Source organism: Protopterus annectens, chromosome 14.part0 (assembly GCF_019279795.1).
Source record: "Protopterus annectens isolate FY-2018-M chromosome 14.part0, PAN1.0, whole genome shotgun sequence".
Taxonomy (NCBI): Eukaryota; Metazoa; Chordata; order Ceratodontiformes; family Protopteridae; genus Protopterus; species Protopterus annectens.
The window spans coordinates 260,152,157-260,168,357 of record NC_056748.1 but is presented as its reverse complement, the minus strand read 5'-3'; positions in this window follow the sequence as shown (position 1 = coordinate 260,168,357).

Below are 16,201 nucleotides of genomic sequence, written 5' to 3'. Positions count from 1 at the left end.
ACTTACCAGAGATGTTCAACCAACATTAGGATGCTACTGGACCATGCTGCCTGTTGGGGATGTGAAGAACAGGACAATTGTGAACACCTATCTTGACATTGCCCCATTGTGAAGAGACCTTGCAACAACACAAACGTTATAACGAGTACAGGTGACTTTATGAACAAAAAGCTGCAACTAGAGCTGAAGGAGTTCAGGTACTCACACACACACACACACATGCACACACACACACACACACACACACACACACACACACACACACACACACACACACACACACACATACACACACACGCACACACACACACATACTACTAACTGAAGTTTAGATAACACTGTGGGAGTGTGATTTTTTTGCTGGCAACTTCAACTATAAAATATATTTCCCAGTACTGAAAGCCACTATGATCAGCAAGTAGAGATCTACTGGTACTTGCCCAGTAATTCTCTTATCTAATTAGTAAAGTTATACTGTCCGCACAGATTAATCAAGCTAACTCTGACAGAAGTGTTCCATGAGAAAGGTTTCTATTCATCATTTTCAGACAGTTGTAAAAAATGCTGTAAGAGAATGACAGCATGAAACTAAAATATAATTAGCCCTCACTATTACTTCTTCACTGAGTGCACTTGTTTCTTGTTTTTTTGAAGAGGGTCTTTAAAGGTTATTAGTTCTTGCAAAGGACTTCTTCTGTATGCATTTGCATGTAAGATTCTACAATACTGGGTGTGATGTTTTTGTATATTTTTATGTTGAAAGTGTCAACTTTCAAAACAAGAGTTCTAGAAACTAATGCAGCTGAGAACCATCTAATCAGCAGGAGACATTTCAGTCACTGATGAAGATCCCAACAAATAATGAAGACAAAAGCATTGCCACATTTGTCAGCTGCAAGACCAAAAAAAGTCACACAATTCCAGTTCAGATGTTTCCTACATATCACATTCTCATTATAGAAGCATGACATTTACTCTGAAAGAAAATGATATAACTGGTTGCTTCTCAAAAATGATATTATTTGCTTGTTTCCCTTATCTTACTACACTATCCATACTACAGCTACATTGATATAAATTCTTAGTAGTCATATTTGATTCTGATGCTATCAGACTTTTGAAGTAGAGTTCAGTTGTGTCACTTCAGTCTTTGAGTCAACATTAGTACAAGTATTTGAAGTCAGAGTAGGACGTTTGCATGGCACACAAACCACATTCTTCATGTTAGACTAATCAGCAGATCTGTATACATGATAATTTAGAGCTCACTTTTATACATTGCCCACCGGTATATCTTCATATAGCTAAGAATATGTAATATCCACACATTGCAAATAGCAAGGTGTGTAATCTGAAACCTTGAATGACAAGTGCCCTTTGCTGACAGAAATATGAATTATATGGCACTCACAGTTATAGTTAGAAAGAATATAACAGGAGGATTCAGTTTCTTAATATAGTTTTAGTACATATTGTAGAAAAGGTCTTACACGAATCACCTTTCTCTGACATATTTTGATACATATGGTATAGAAGCAACTTAATGTATTTCTTGCAAGAAATTAACTACAAGTGAAACTGCTCCTTTCATAGCTGAATTGTATCTTTAGTTGTTAATTCATGCTTGAAAATCAAACTCCAGAACAATGGCTTACAAACAGTTTTAATCATTCACTGCCAGCAAAATTAAGTCAAAAATATTGTATGTGACATTTATGTCTCTGTCGCAGAAACCAGGTCATAGCCGAAGTGTACCAATAGCAACCTGGTAATCAAACAGACTGACAAGTAGACATATAGATAAACAGACAGCTAGGCTAGACAGATAGAAAAATAGACAGACAGAAAAACGAGCAAATAAAGATGCAGCAAATAGTCAGGAAAATTTGTATTTTCTTTTTTGTTGGCAGATAATGATCATTACCTTTCTAAAGGAGAAAAACACAAGTCAGTGAGTAAAGGGTAAACTAAACATAAAAATAAAAGGAAAGTGATTATCTTAGAGCATTATAACTAATGCCACTAGTACAAATGCATCTAATATGAATGACAGATTCAACATGATAATAATATCTGGGTGTCACTGCAAACAGCTGTACAGATAGACAGGATCTAATGTTCTGAGGGTAAAGTAGTCTGAATAAGGCATATAAAAAGATGAGAATTTGTTAAGTACCACTCTGTTTTAGTGGAACTACAGTACATACCTGTGAGCTCCTGGAGATACATGTTTATTTGTTAGTTTGTTTCCACTTTACTCCCTATCAAATGAGATGTAAACATTAGACTCCTCCTTAAGAAAATGAAGGCCTCCAAAGGAAAATGCATTTCTGTAGAAGATGCAATACTTGTCCATGCATTTAGCAATTTAAATGGAAAAGCGTATCTAGTAATTTGTGCCACTAAATTTAACTTCTAAAAAAATGCCTTTAATTGTAAGTTTTTAGATTGTAGGTCATAATACTGTCCTTTTCTATCTTTAAAAACTTAAAGTTTTTGTTTCACTAGTTTCATATGTAAGTTAATCTACCATATGCTTATATGAGAGTGACCCTTCCATTATGAGAATATGGTTCATTTATCAGTGACTTCAAAGTACATCACGTTCTAAGGGTCATACATTAATTCAATGGGCACTGTTATGCTATCATTAGAGGAGTGTTTTAGAGGTCCTTACATAACATAAACTGAAAAGAAACATATAGCACTCAGACATTAATTAGTAGGGAAAAAGAATGTGTATCAAGTTGCACAAGGCTTTTTAAAAAATTTTTTCAGGTGGGCATATTCTCTGTTATTCATAAAGAATACCATATCATGCAGTAAAGGTTTGTTATGCATGTTACAGCACTCAAAGTATAAATTAACATTTTACTCTGCTCATATAGTGCAGTAGCAAGACTGTTGCAAAATCAAAATATACATTATAGTCTCACCATTTCTGGTGTCAAATTCCAGAGAAATCAATATTTAAGAGTCTATCATCTCTTGCACTCCCACATTTGTTTTGCTACATTTCTGTAGGTTAATATCTCCATTTCTCACCCACCCTCACTGTTGTTACACTCTTAGAATCCAAAAATGTGAAGAACATTCCCCTTCCGTATTTCCCTGAGCAAATTCATTCAATAATAATGCAGTAATGATTCCTTATTCATGTACTATTCTTGAACTGTTATCCCTGACACTGCATTACTGAATCACACACAGATCATACATCCCACTCTCTTTATTCTGCCCCAAACAGTCATCCTGCAGAATGATATATATCCCTAGCACATACCTCCCACCTCCATTTCATGCTGTGAGGTTCTCAGTCTCTTCCATCATCTCATGCATCTATGACTGTGGCTCTGTATTTTCAAACAATAATTATTTTATCATCCTGAAGAATAGTGTTCATGCACTGTATCAGTGAGAGAGAGAGACAGAGAGAAAAACATTTTAAATAAGAAATTCAAAAAGATTTCTATAAATTGAACTAGGACTTGAGACACTTTGAGATCTTTGGACACCCCAACCTTACATTACAGCTCAGCTCAGCAATCTATAATTTCAAGTTGCACATATTCCAAATAGTCTTTTAATGTTATAAATTATTATACGATGACTGGCAATTAAAATTCAAAAAGTAGCGTGCTGATTGGTCAGCCCAACCAGTGTGCCCACTGGTTCACTTTGCTTTCACTTAAACAAAAATAAAATAATAAACTAGCAAACATGGACACTTGAAACCAATGATAGAGATGGGACAGAGAAAAATAAAAGAAAAATCAGGTATGTTATGAAAATCTAAAAGAACTTACCTGATTATCCTTTTATTTCCATGTCCCGTCTCTCATGTACCTTCAAAGTGTCCGGTATCTTTTTAAATTATAAAATAACAAAAAAAAAAAACAACATAGATCTTCCCCTCTCTGTTGCACACACAGCTCCCCTCACACAGCACTAATGTACTGCATAAACATGGGAAAGAAAGTCCCATATGCATGCGCAGTACATCAAACAAAGCAGCGGCATATGCAAGGAAAGTGGAAGAACACCATGGAGCCGTCAAACAATGGCATTATCTAAGAAAAGTAACTTTTTACTTAAATAATGTCATTGTATAATAGCAATAACCAACTCTATGGTGTGGTATATATTGAAGATTTACCCACGGTTGCCTTTGTTTAATCCCTCGGGCTTCACCCTCATGATTAAACCACACCAACCTGGGGTAAAGCTTCAATATGCCACACCCACATCATCAGCTATTGCTATAATATATCATATTCCTTTCTGCAAGTCTGTCACTTCTCAACAATGCCTTAAAAGTAAAAATAATTAATTAGAATATCATCTAACAGACAGTACTCTTGACTGTGAATTTCATTAAATGAGATCTCATAGACAGGTACCTATTTGCAGTTTCATCTTCTTACCATGGACCTGGGATTCTGGTTCCGCCAAGAACATGCACTGGTGATTTGTGATTAGCCCAGACTGTGTGAGTTTGACATGGCTACTCCTGAATTATGCAAGAACTAAGTAATGTAGCTGGTCACACTGATTCATATGGTGTTCTGTTCTTTCTGAAGGAAAAAAATCAAATATATGGCAGCAAGTAAATTTCTGGCCAAATATTTGAGCATACATAAAGGTGAAAGTACTAGAAATTGTATCATTTGAAAAAAAAATGATATATATATATATATATATATATATATATATATATATACATGGTTAAGAAATGATTTATAGATTCAGAGCAGTCCTTGGTCAGTTCTGATTGTTTCTTAAACACAAACTTGTCTAGCTTTGGCTCATTAGCAGCAGTACAAAAGAACTGCCTGCTCACATCCTTGTTCTCCCCCTCCCCCTCCCCTGTTTATTACCTTAAGACAATCCCAAAGTTAATAAATATTACCTGTGGCAGGCACCATATTTAAAATTACAACCACCCTTGTCACTATCATATGTTCATTTATCAGTTCACTCTGTTACCTGATTGTTTCCAGTCCTCTCATAAGAGCAACTAACAGGGTCTCTACCCGCTTCGCTCTCCACCCTGCTCCCTATTTCCTCCCGCCCCCAGTGGTCCCACCTTTATTACACTCACAAACCCCTCCCATCTTTCAAATAGCCAACCACAGCACTAACCCAACACTACCACCTCCATCTTCCCACTACTATCACACCTCCTCAACTAACATGTACAAGCATACCTTACCTATGCTCACTGCATGCACTCTCCTTGCATATCTTACATTCTACCAAAGCTCCATCATTCCCCCACTCAACCAGTACCACTGTACAACTACTCACACCACCACTCATGTCTCACCCTCACTCATTTCCCCTCCCACCAACTCAAGAACCATCCCTATGCACCCCCCACATATTCTACCAACTATATTACTCACACATAAAGCATCCCTACAACTTAACACAGTAACCCTCCCACCATACCTATTATCCACAGAGCACAATCATAAAGTTTCCCTTATAAACAAAAACATTCAAAAACTGAGAAAACTAATAACCTCATGCATATCAAAACTAGCCCTAAGTGGAGACATCCACCCCAACCCTGGCCCTACCATCTCCAACCCCAATCCTCATAATCAGACTAGAAACCACAACTTCTCCCATATTACAGCCAATAGAAAGCCAAGTGACTTCTTTCTACTAAGCCTACATATTAGAAGTATATCCAACAAAGTCCATGAACTCCATGCCACCATAGACTTGTACCCCCCAGATATAGTCACCCTGACAGAAACCTGGCTAAAACCTCACATTATCAGTCAGCAAATACTCCATACCAGTTATGGCATACTAAGAGTAGACTGGCTAAACAAGAAAGGAGGTGGTGTAGCTATAATATTTAAACAGCATCTAAACATTCACATCTTAAAATCATCAGCTCCACAAATAGGCAATGAAGAAATAATATATACCAACCTCAAAATAAACCAAAACAAAACCATCAGCATAATTGGATGCTACTTCCCACCTCGCCAAAACATCCCTCCACTAGAAAACCTCCTCAGATGGTCCACCCACCATCTCCCCCAAGAAACTATCATTTTAGGTGATTTCAATATTGACTGGTAATCCTGTTCTGGCAACCATCCAACCCATCGTGTAAACCTTCATGGCTTCACCCAACTAGTCCAGTCGCCAACCAGGATAAATAAAAACTCCAGCAAGCACACTACCCTGGATTAGATACTAGTCAGTAAGAGCCCCCAGTCATATATAACAGGCTGCTTATCAGATAGCCTCAGTGATCACTCCCCAAAATTCCTACTCAAAAAATACCTATACCAAGCTAAACCTGTCATCTACCGTCAAATACATAAATAACTAAACTTTAACCCACTCACATTCATCTCATCTCTCAAAGAACGTAACTGGCATCCTCTAAAGTACCTCAGTCTTGATGACGCAGTTGAATTTTTTAATACTACCTTCCTGAGCAGCCTTAATTACCATGCCCCCATAAGACTTTCCAGAACCAAAGCAAAACCCTCCCCATGGCTACAGAAAACCACTAAGTCAGAAATGAAAAACAGGGATAAAGCCTGGGAGCACTAGCGTAAAACCAAAACCCTCTCAACTAGACAGAAATTCCTAGAACTACGCAATAGTCAAAAAGCTAATAAAACAGGACAAATTCCAATACTACCAGTCTGCACTAGACTCCTCCCAACACAGCCCCAAACAATTCTGGTCCTCCATAAACTCCATCCTCCACCCAGGCAAAGTCAGTTTGTTTGTGTCTTTTGGCTTTTCCCGGTTAGGGGTCGCCACAGCGGAACTCCGGTCCGCTAATGATTGGTAGTGGATTTTTACATACTGGGTTACCAGCCCTGACCCACAACCTTCAACGAAGGCACGCCCCATTCACGTTTGCCTCCACACAGAAGACGCTCTAGCTGAGAATCGAATGGGACAACATCTTGCTATGAGATGACAAGACTACCGCAGCACCACCACCGCAGTACCCAGGTAAAGTCAGTACCCCTCCTAACATCCCTCACTCCTCAGAAAATATTGCTACCTCATTCAACACACACTTCACACAAACCATACTATCACTAACTAAACAACACAACCCCCCTCCCCTCCAACCCACACCTTCAACTAGTAATCTCCCCACTGCCTTCTCTTTTTCTCCTGTACCTACCTCCAACATAGAAAAAACTCTTAACTAAACTTAAGCCCACCAAATTAGCAGCAGACAACCTCCCAAGTGAATACCTACAAATCATAGCTGATGCTCTGGCCTACCCAGTATCCATCTTGATTAACCAATCTCTGTCAGAAAGTTACGTTCCCACACTGTGGAAAGTATCACATATAATTCCCCTCCACAAAGGCGGACCCTCCACAGAACTAACCAATTACTACCCCATAGCTATTCTCTCTCCACTCTCCAAAATATTAGACAGATGCAAACACTCTCAGGTCTCAGACTACCTCCTTACTAACAACTTTCTTTCCAATACTCAGCATGGTTTCCGACCAAACTATAGCACCACCACTGCCTTACTCTCCTTTACTAACACTATCCATCAGCATAAAAACAATGGCTATCTCTCCTCTGCTACTTTCCTAGACCTTTCTAAAGCATTTGACATGGTCCCACACAAACAACTCATCTCTGTCCTCAATAACCTATCCTTCTCTCAATCAGTCACCAACTGGTTTCAGAGTTACCTGTCTGACCACCAACAATCTGTTGTATGGCAGAATGACATATCTCCCCAACTACCTGTCTCCATAGGGGTTCCCCAAGGATCCATCCTTGGACCCCTACTCTTCTCTGTTTTCACCAATAATGTAGCCTCTGCCACCAAACATGGCACACTCATACAATACACAGATGATGGTTATCATCTGCTCAGCCCAGTCCCTACCCAAACTGCAAAAAGTCTCACAGGAAGCCTTTTCCTCTGTTGAAACTTGGTTATCCGATGCCCAATTAATAGTCAACCCAAACAAAACTAAACTACTCATCTTCCAACCCACCAAACCTACTCAAAACAACTCTCACTTTAACATCACAGCAAAAGGCAACACCACTATATACCCAACTGAACACACCAATTTGCTAGGAGTGGAAATAGACAATAAAATTTGACATTCACATATCCATGACCATAAAAAAGTCCACAAAAAACTAGGAGCATTATACAGAAATAAGCAACTTCTCACGAAAGCAGCAAAGATTTCAATAGCAAATTCCCACCTCATCTCCACCCTACTTTATGCCTCTCCAATATATACCAACCTAAGGCAATGCAATCTAAACAAGCTAGAGACCTGCTACAACAAAATCGCCAAATTCGCCACAGGGGCATCCTACCATAGTCACCACTGTCTCTCACTTGCTGAACTGGGCTGACTTGAACTCTCTCACCTCCTTCAATGGTATTAACTCTCACTCGCCCACAAACTAGTAAACCATCCACTAAATGTCCCATCCCTCCAGAATCTACTCCAACCCTATCGCACCACCAGACCACTAAGATCCAGCAACAAAAATCACCTGCAGATCACTAAAGCCAATAACTCTGCTGGTGAAGCACTATTCTCTTGCACCATAGCCAAATTATGGAACTCCCTCCCACCCACTATTACTTCTGTACCATCATTCACCCACTTCAAAACTTTACTAAAAGTGCACCTAAAACATGCTGGCTATGCCCTTGCAACTCCCACTCTAATATCACCCACCCCACCCCATCCAACCACTACCTTTCTTTCCACTCCACTAACTACCTTGATTATAGCAAGCACAGATACTCATAAGCCTAGTACTTATTATACAGCAGGAACTTCTTATTGTAACATTAGTTAATGTCTGTTATGTACTTCACAGATAACGATTCTAGTTGTCTACTGATGTACTATGTTCTTCATCTGTAAATATGTTGTAAGTAATTGCTATGTTAAATTGTTAATCGCTATGTAATCCAATGTAACTACTGTCTGTTTATTTTAAATGTGGAGCTTTTCTCCCCGGGCCTCCACTGAAAATGGACCTACGTCCAGTCGGGCACTCCCGGTCAACAAATGTAAATAAATAAATAAATAAATATATACTTTCTCATGCTGAACTTGTCATTTCCTACACCTGTTATTTATTTTCCTTTAAAAAGCAATTAACTGTTAGCTCAAAGCCCTAGTACCTGGAACACAGGCTTCAGTTACATTTACTTCTGTGTTTATTTATCTGCCCTTCTAATCCCATTGTTTTGAACTGCAAACACATGTACAACCTCCAGGACCACAGAGACAAAGGTACCTAAGCTAGTCACAAGCTAAATTATTTTATTCATTAGAAACTTTAAATGTATGGGAACACTTTTTCTTACCTGATGTGATCACATACATTTTAATCAATGCATAAGAAGAACTGAAGCAAGAACTGAAGCAGAAGACAGTATTAAAGAAAACAATTGCTCATAGGTTTATAGTTAAGAATTAAGCTAACTGCCCTTATAGGCCATTTTAAGGCTAGCCGATCTCCCTTTTTCTGCTCGAAATTGTGTTACAGACTGGCCTTTCTCATTTCATAGTTGATAATTATATATTACCCCTAATGATAATGAGAATGGATGGGTGCAGTGGTTAGCAGTGTCACCTCATAACAAGAGCTTCTCTGGTTCAATTCTCGGCTGGGGTGCCTTCTGTGCAGAGTCTGCATGTCCTACCTGCGGTCACGTGGGTTTCCTCTGGGTGCTCCGTTTTCTTCCCATTTTCCAAAGACATGCAGTAGGTGGATTGAACACTCTAAATCGGCTATAGGTGAGAATGTATGTGTGAGTGAATATATGAATGAACTACCACGGCAGGGCTAGCCACCCTGTGGTGCAAAACCTTATCTCGAGTTGATTGTCATTGCTGAAGTGATACCCTGACCCCATGTGCAAAATGGGAAAGCAGGTTAAGGATGTATGGGCCCCTAATGAGTATAACTGGGATCATACGACAGATAATTTGGGGAAACCAATGTTTCGGATAAATCATTTAGAAGCTGCCTCTGTCTATTAGTAGTACAGGGTGTAGTCTTGGTGCACATTTTCTGTTTTCCTTGGGTGGACTTGCTATTGAGTATTTATATTTCAATGCAAAATAACTAGCCTGGAAACTGTCTTCTGCCACCAGCAAGAACCTGTAAACTAATTAATTATAGTGAATAAAAAATCTGTAATTTTATACAAAAATCAGTATGAGCAATATTAGTACACTCAATATTAAGCAATTTTATCAAAGGTCTTTTAGCCTAGTGAGTAGTTTAAGGGAAAAGAGATTTGACAATAAGTACATATCGTTTTGCAAACAGCCAATAAACAGGGAGAGGGAGGAAATTGTGCTCTCAAATTAACATAAGGGACAGGCAACAACAGATACATTGGGTTTAAGAACACACCTACAAATTAAAACACTTAAAAGTCTTTCTCTCACTCATAGAACTATTATAATGCAACAATAATTAAAAAAAAAAAAATCACAGCAAACATGAAATTTGGAATTCACAGAACATTAGCTCTGACCTGATTGGTCTGGATCTGCCCCAAAGCAAAGACAAGTCCTGAACTAGCCAGACATACACTCAATTCAGAAGAATGAAGCCAGGGATCCAATGTTGTCTATTTTCATCTGTTTCAAACATTGAATTATTGAATCCGGCTGGATTCAACCTTGGTCCTGACTTTGAAGCTTCCTCGATCCAGAGCTCTGACTCCTCCTCTATCCGTAATTCCCCAGACTCCACCTTAGATGCTCAGATTATGTTTGCCACTCAAGTAGCTCTCCACAGTCAACTTGCTGTATATGCTGTGAAATACAAGCTTCTCCTGTACTACCACCAGAGAGTTTTCTCTCTCTGTTTGTACTTACCTTCTTTTTCCTCAAATTTAGACTTAGTATTAGTTGCTAGTCAGCTAGTTTGTACTGTTAAGGCCTCAAGACCTTTAATACGTAGTCTAACTGTTAGTTGCTAAAATAAAAATCTTTTGTTACTATAGTTAGGGTGTAACCTACATTGTTTTTTAGGCTATCTTCAACATGTTGGAATGCACAGGATTCAAGATGTGGTTGGAGTGTGGGCATAAACTTCCACCCCAGGATCCACACTCCAAATGCATTTATTGCTTCATCGCTTGGGTGCCACACATCTGGATGCAGACTGTCAGTCATGTGCCATTTTTAGTGCTAGATCCCTTCAGACCAGAAGGGACAAACTTGTTTTAAAGAGACTCCTTCCAACAGACTATGCCATCAACTTCTTCTGAATCACCCTCCAAAAAATATTGACATAAATTGAAGGGACAAGAAAAGAATAACCACTTTGATAGGGATAACAGGGAGAAAGAGAGCAGTAAGTCATCCACTACATTTGCAAAAAAAAGTCATTGGAACCCACAGCTTTACTCACTACACATCCAAAAACTGCTCAAAGATTAGATCCAACAACTCGGGCCTGATCATCATTTTCATAAGACAGATACTCAGTAGGACCAGTAAGTCGTAAATAACATTCCCCTATCCTCTATGTAAGATGATACTCCCAACCTCATGGATCCTGATGTTGATAGGATGATGAGAAAGTTTTTGAGGATGCAAATCCAGCTTGTGGTTATCCCAGAACTCTCCTCTGGAAAAGTGGCATGTTCTGATCATCTTGCCCCTCCTCTACTGACATTTGTACTGAATCATTAGACCTGAATCTTCTGAAGGGATGAATCAACACTGAGATTCTCAGAGCCATCTCTCCCACTTGGGGCTTTGGTGCTTTCATCCAGCTCAGCTCTACCCAAATCCCACCTAGAGTCTGCTTGCTCCCCTCATCATAATCTTGTCAGACAGGGACAGATAATCCCAAGGGTTTCTGAGGAAGTTTGCTTCATCAGTTGCCTGTCCAATTCTGAACCTTTGTTATTCACCCAGAAGGTGGCCTCAGAAAATGGACATCCAAACAGAAGCACTCACACTCTTCTCGTGAGTCTTTCACTGAAAACACTATCTTAGAAAAAGGGAAGGTTCCCTCTCACACCCTCTCTGAAGATGTCCCCTTCAGTTATATTCTTAAATTAATGAATCAGAGAGAGGTTTGGTTGTCTCAAGACACTCCAACAGATGAGTCACTCATTTTGGAAGCCTTTGGTTCCAGACTGACATTATCCTGGGCAAAACCTTCTGTTGACCAGCTTATCAACCTTATTGACCTTATGGTTCAGCAGGCATGGAAGCACCCTGATGTGGTGAAGCCCATACCCCAAAAAGCCAATCACACCTTGGCTGCGCCTAAGGACAGGAAACACTGGAGTAAGGGATCACCAGTAGATGACAGCAGCAGCCACCAGGAAAAAAATACCCTAACAGAGAATCTAGGGTGATGGACAGGTTTGAGAAGTGGTTTTATGCTTCAGTGACTTTCACCTTTAGACTGCTGAAATATTTGACTCATTTAACAAGATTACAGAGCGACTTGAACAAAGACATCACCAAGTCCCTCTCAGGGGTGTTTCCTGTGAATGTTTAGAAAACAGTGGACTCACAGCTTTCCACCCTCCTCAAATGTGGCCATGTGTTTACTCTCTAATGCAACTGATGGCATAGCTAGACCAGCAGGAACTGACATCTCCATTTACTGCCATGCCTGCATGCACTTTTGTGACTTGGTGGAAGGCTTTAAGTCATCCTTTGCAAATACCCCTTATGATGGTTACACATTGTTTGGGATCAAAGTTGAAGACACACTCACTAGGAGTCAACAGGATGGTAAGACTCTTACTGCAGTGGGATTAAGCTTCTCTCCCCCCCAAAGAACTTTCTCTAGGAACCAGAGATCATGGAAGAAGATGTGGTTCTACAAATCACAGAGTACTTTCTATGACTCCTATGGTGATAGACTTTCCCATGGCTGAGGATGAGGCAATGCTAATGGACAATGCCCTACAGGTAGATGCGGACTGCATTACAAAGAATTTCATAGTCACTTTTCTGAGAAAGCCTTTCAGTGTTCCTGAATGGTTGTTTGACTGCTGACTCGGAAGGCAGTTGGGGGTGCTATCTTTGCACCCTGAAACCTGGGACAGAGTAACGTCAGATTCCTGGTTGCTAAAGATAATATCCAAAAGCTATTCAATTTCCTTTTCCCTGCTACCTCAGAAAAAGAAAAAAAGTCTCCAGTATTCTACCCAGTCAGTGAGACTTAGCAGCCATAGAAATTTCAAAGTTGCATCTTGTCAGTGCCCTATGACCAGTGAGACTCCAGAGTCTATTCCAGGTTCTTTTTAGTACTTTTTATTAAACAAAATTGAGGGGGTAGTCTCAGACCTATTTTGGATCTCAGTCACCTTACCCAATTTGTGAAACTGACAAAATTCTGGATGGTCACAGCACAGTCCATTATACTTCTATTGAGGAAGGATGATTGGATGTGCTCCATAGATCTCTGGGATGCCTATTATCACAATGAAATAGCAAAGCAATTCAACAGATTTCTCTACTTCTGGCTGATATTCAATCACTACCAATTCCAGGCACTGCCATTTGGTCTCACCACAGGCTTCACAGTGTTCACCAAGATCATGGCTGTGCTAGTGGTGCACTTGCATCTGCTGGGGATACAAGTCTTTCCATACCTCAATGATTAGCTCCTCACTGCTATCTCTGAGCCTCTACCATTATGCCACCTGGACCAGGTTGTTAAATGGACTTAAGAGTAACTGTAAATCTACCAACATGTCAACTAACTCCAACTCAGAGCATAGAGTTTAAAGGATGACACCTAGACACCAAACTGCAAATAGTCAGCCTTCCACTGCCCAGAATTCTGTCAGCTCTTCTCACAGCATTACGAGTACTGTATCACCCATCACTAGTGATGCTAGTTCTACATCTTTTAGGCCTCATGGTGTCCACAATAATCATGGATACCTTATCCGGATAAAACATGAAAGTACTGGAATGGACTTTAGCAGTACAGTGCTCTTAGTCCACTTATACTTTACATTCAAAAATCTGAATTACACAGGTCTGAAAACAACACGTTGCTTGGTGGATAACATCCCTGACTGTAAGTGAAGGTCATCCTTTGCAGTCTGATTCACCTATTGCAACAGTGGCCATGGATGCCTCCCTTCTGGTGAGGGGTGGTGGGTCATTCAAAAGGTGAATGGTCCAAGGGAAATTGTCATCACTAGAGGTCAATCCTCACATCAGTGTCTTAAAGTTGGGAGTAGTCCTCCTAGCATTGCAGCCATTTCAGGATCTCCAATCAGAGGTGTGATTACGATGTAGACAGACAACATGGGGGTGGTACGGTACATCAACAAGCAAGGGAAACACATTCTTATTCTCTATGTCGAGAAGCTATGAGAGTCTGGCAACTGCGATGTCTTCACAATGCTTTCTGACAGAAACGCCCTTCCTAAGGTTCTGCAATTTATTAGTGAACAAACTGAACAGTACAGTCTTGATGCCTCATAAGTGATGCCGCAATCGTACAGTGACATGTTAATATTCAGTTTCTGGGGCCAAATGTGCTGCAACCTTTTTGCATCCTAAGTTACAAATGCAGAAGATATTTTGCCCTTATCCCACCACAGGGACAGTCATCTAGGAATGCTCTGGTTCACTACCGGCCTCCTGTATTTTTAATTGTTTTATGTCCTCTTTATGACATATATTGTTCAAAAGTATTATACAAAAATCTTGAAATCACCCATGCTATGACCTATCTTTGTTTACTATGCAGATATTATCATAACTCATGCCATGAAACTTTCGTAATCCAATATAAGATACATCCCTATCCCTTAAACAATTTCTGAATTTTATTTGTGCCTGACAAGCATCCTATACAGTACAGATAAGGGAGAGAAAACACATCTAATGAAATATCTTTTCACATTGTAAGGTAAATCATATTCTATTATGAAAACTTTCCAGGTATATAAAATCACACATGGGTCTGCTAAATGTAATCCTTAGTTACTAGTTATCAATATCCGAAAAAGAAATTGACTACATTTTTCTCTATTCAAAAGATCATATTTTGTCAAATTTATCACTGGTTGGGAGGACCATCAGTTGAATAATATTACATTTCTGTTATCCATCCAGCTAAACCATTTAAAATCAAAGTAGTAAACTGTAAAATAACAGGGAAATTATACACTGTTTGCTGTTCAAGCTAACTATTTGAGTTTCCTCATGTATTTACCAAACTAAAACAATGAGTAGAAAGGTTTCACAGAAAAAACAATTGGTTAAAAACACAAAAAGAAAAATGTAGCAAAGCTAGACTTTACACTGTGTCATTCCTTAAACCGCTAGTGTTAGAGGCAACATGGGATGTCTGCAAGTTACCCTTTAAAGACATCAGAAGTTTCAGCTAAATAGCAATTCTGAATGTTCATGACTTTTTCTTTTATGTCTATTAATGGACAAATTCAGGGCAATAAAGCCAAACCCCACAAGCTGTGGACATGCATGTTTCTGCCATCTTATGACATCATCAGCATGGCATAAGTGGAATGTCTGGCTAAGATTTGGAAACACAGGGTTGTTGACCCAACTGTGTTAATTTGCATATATCCCATGTCACGGAGGGTGAGAAGTAATGAATGAATGAAGATCAACAACACAGATAGAATGTTATGGTAAGACATAACTTCTTTATTTGATGTTGTCAATCTTCATTCATTCCTTACTGATGGGACAGAGTTCCCAGCTACCTGTATTCCTGGGTGGCCCTCATGGAAGGACATTCCTGAGCAGCACAGAGCCAAAGAAAGCTCTACCTCTGGAGGCCAAGTCCAATTTGTAATGAAGAATAAAGGTATGAGGTTTGGCCCAAGTTGCAGCTGAGCAAATATCATTGAGGAAAGCCTTAGCATGGAAAGCTGCTGAAGTTGCCATAGACCTTGCAGAATGTGCTTTCACTCTGTGAGGCAAGGTGACATTGTTCTTTTTGTAGATAAAGGTAATACAATCTCTCAACCATGAAGCCAATGTAACTTTTTATATAGGATGACCCCGTCTAGGTCCAGAAAAAGCCAGAAACAGTTGGTCTGATTTATGGGTAGATATTGTTCTGTCCAGATAAAATCGTATTTGCCTATGAACATCCAAGGAGTGAAGGCAATACTCTCCCTTGTTAGAATAGTTAGGAAATAACACTGGAAGGTCAACA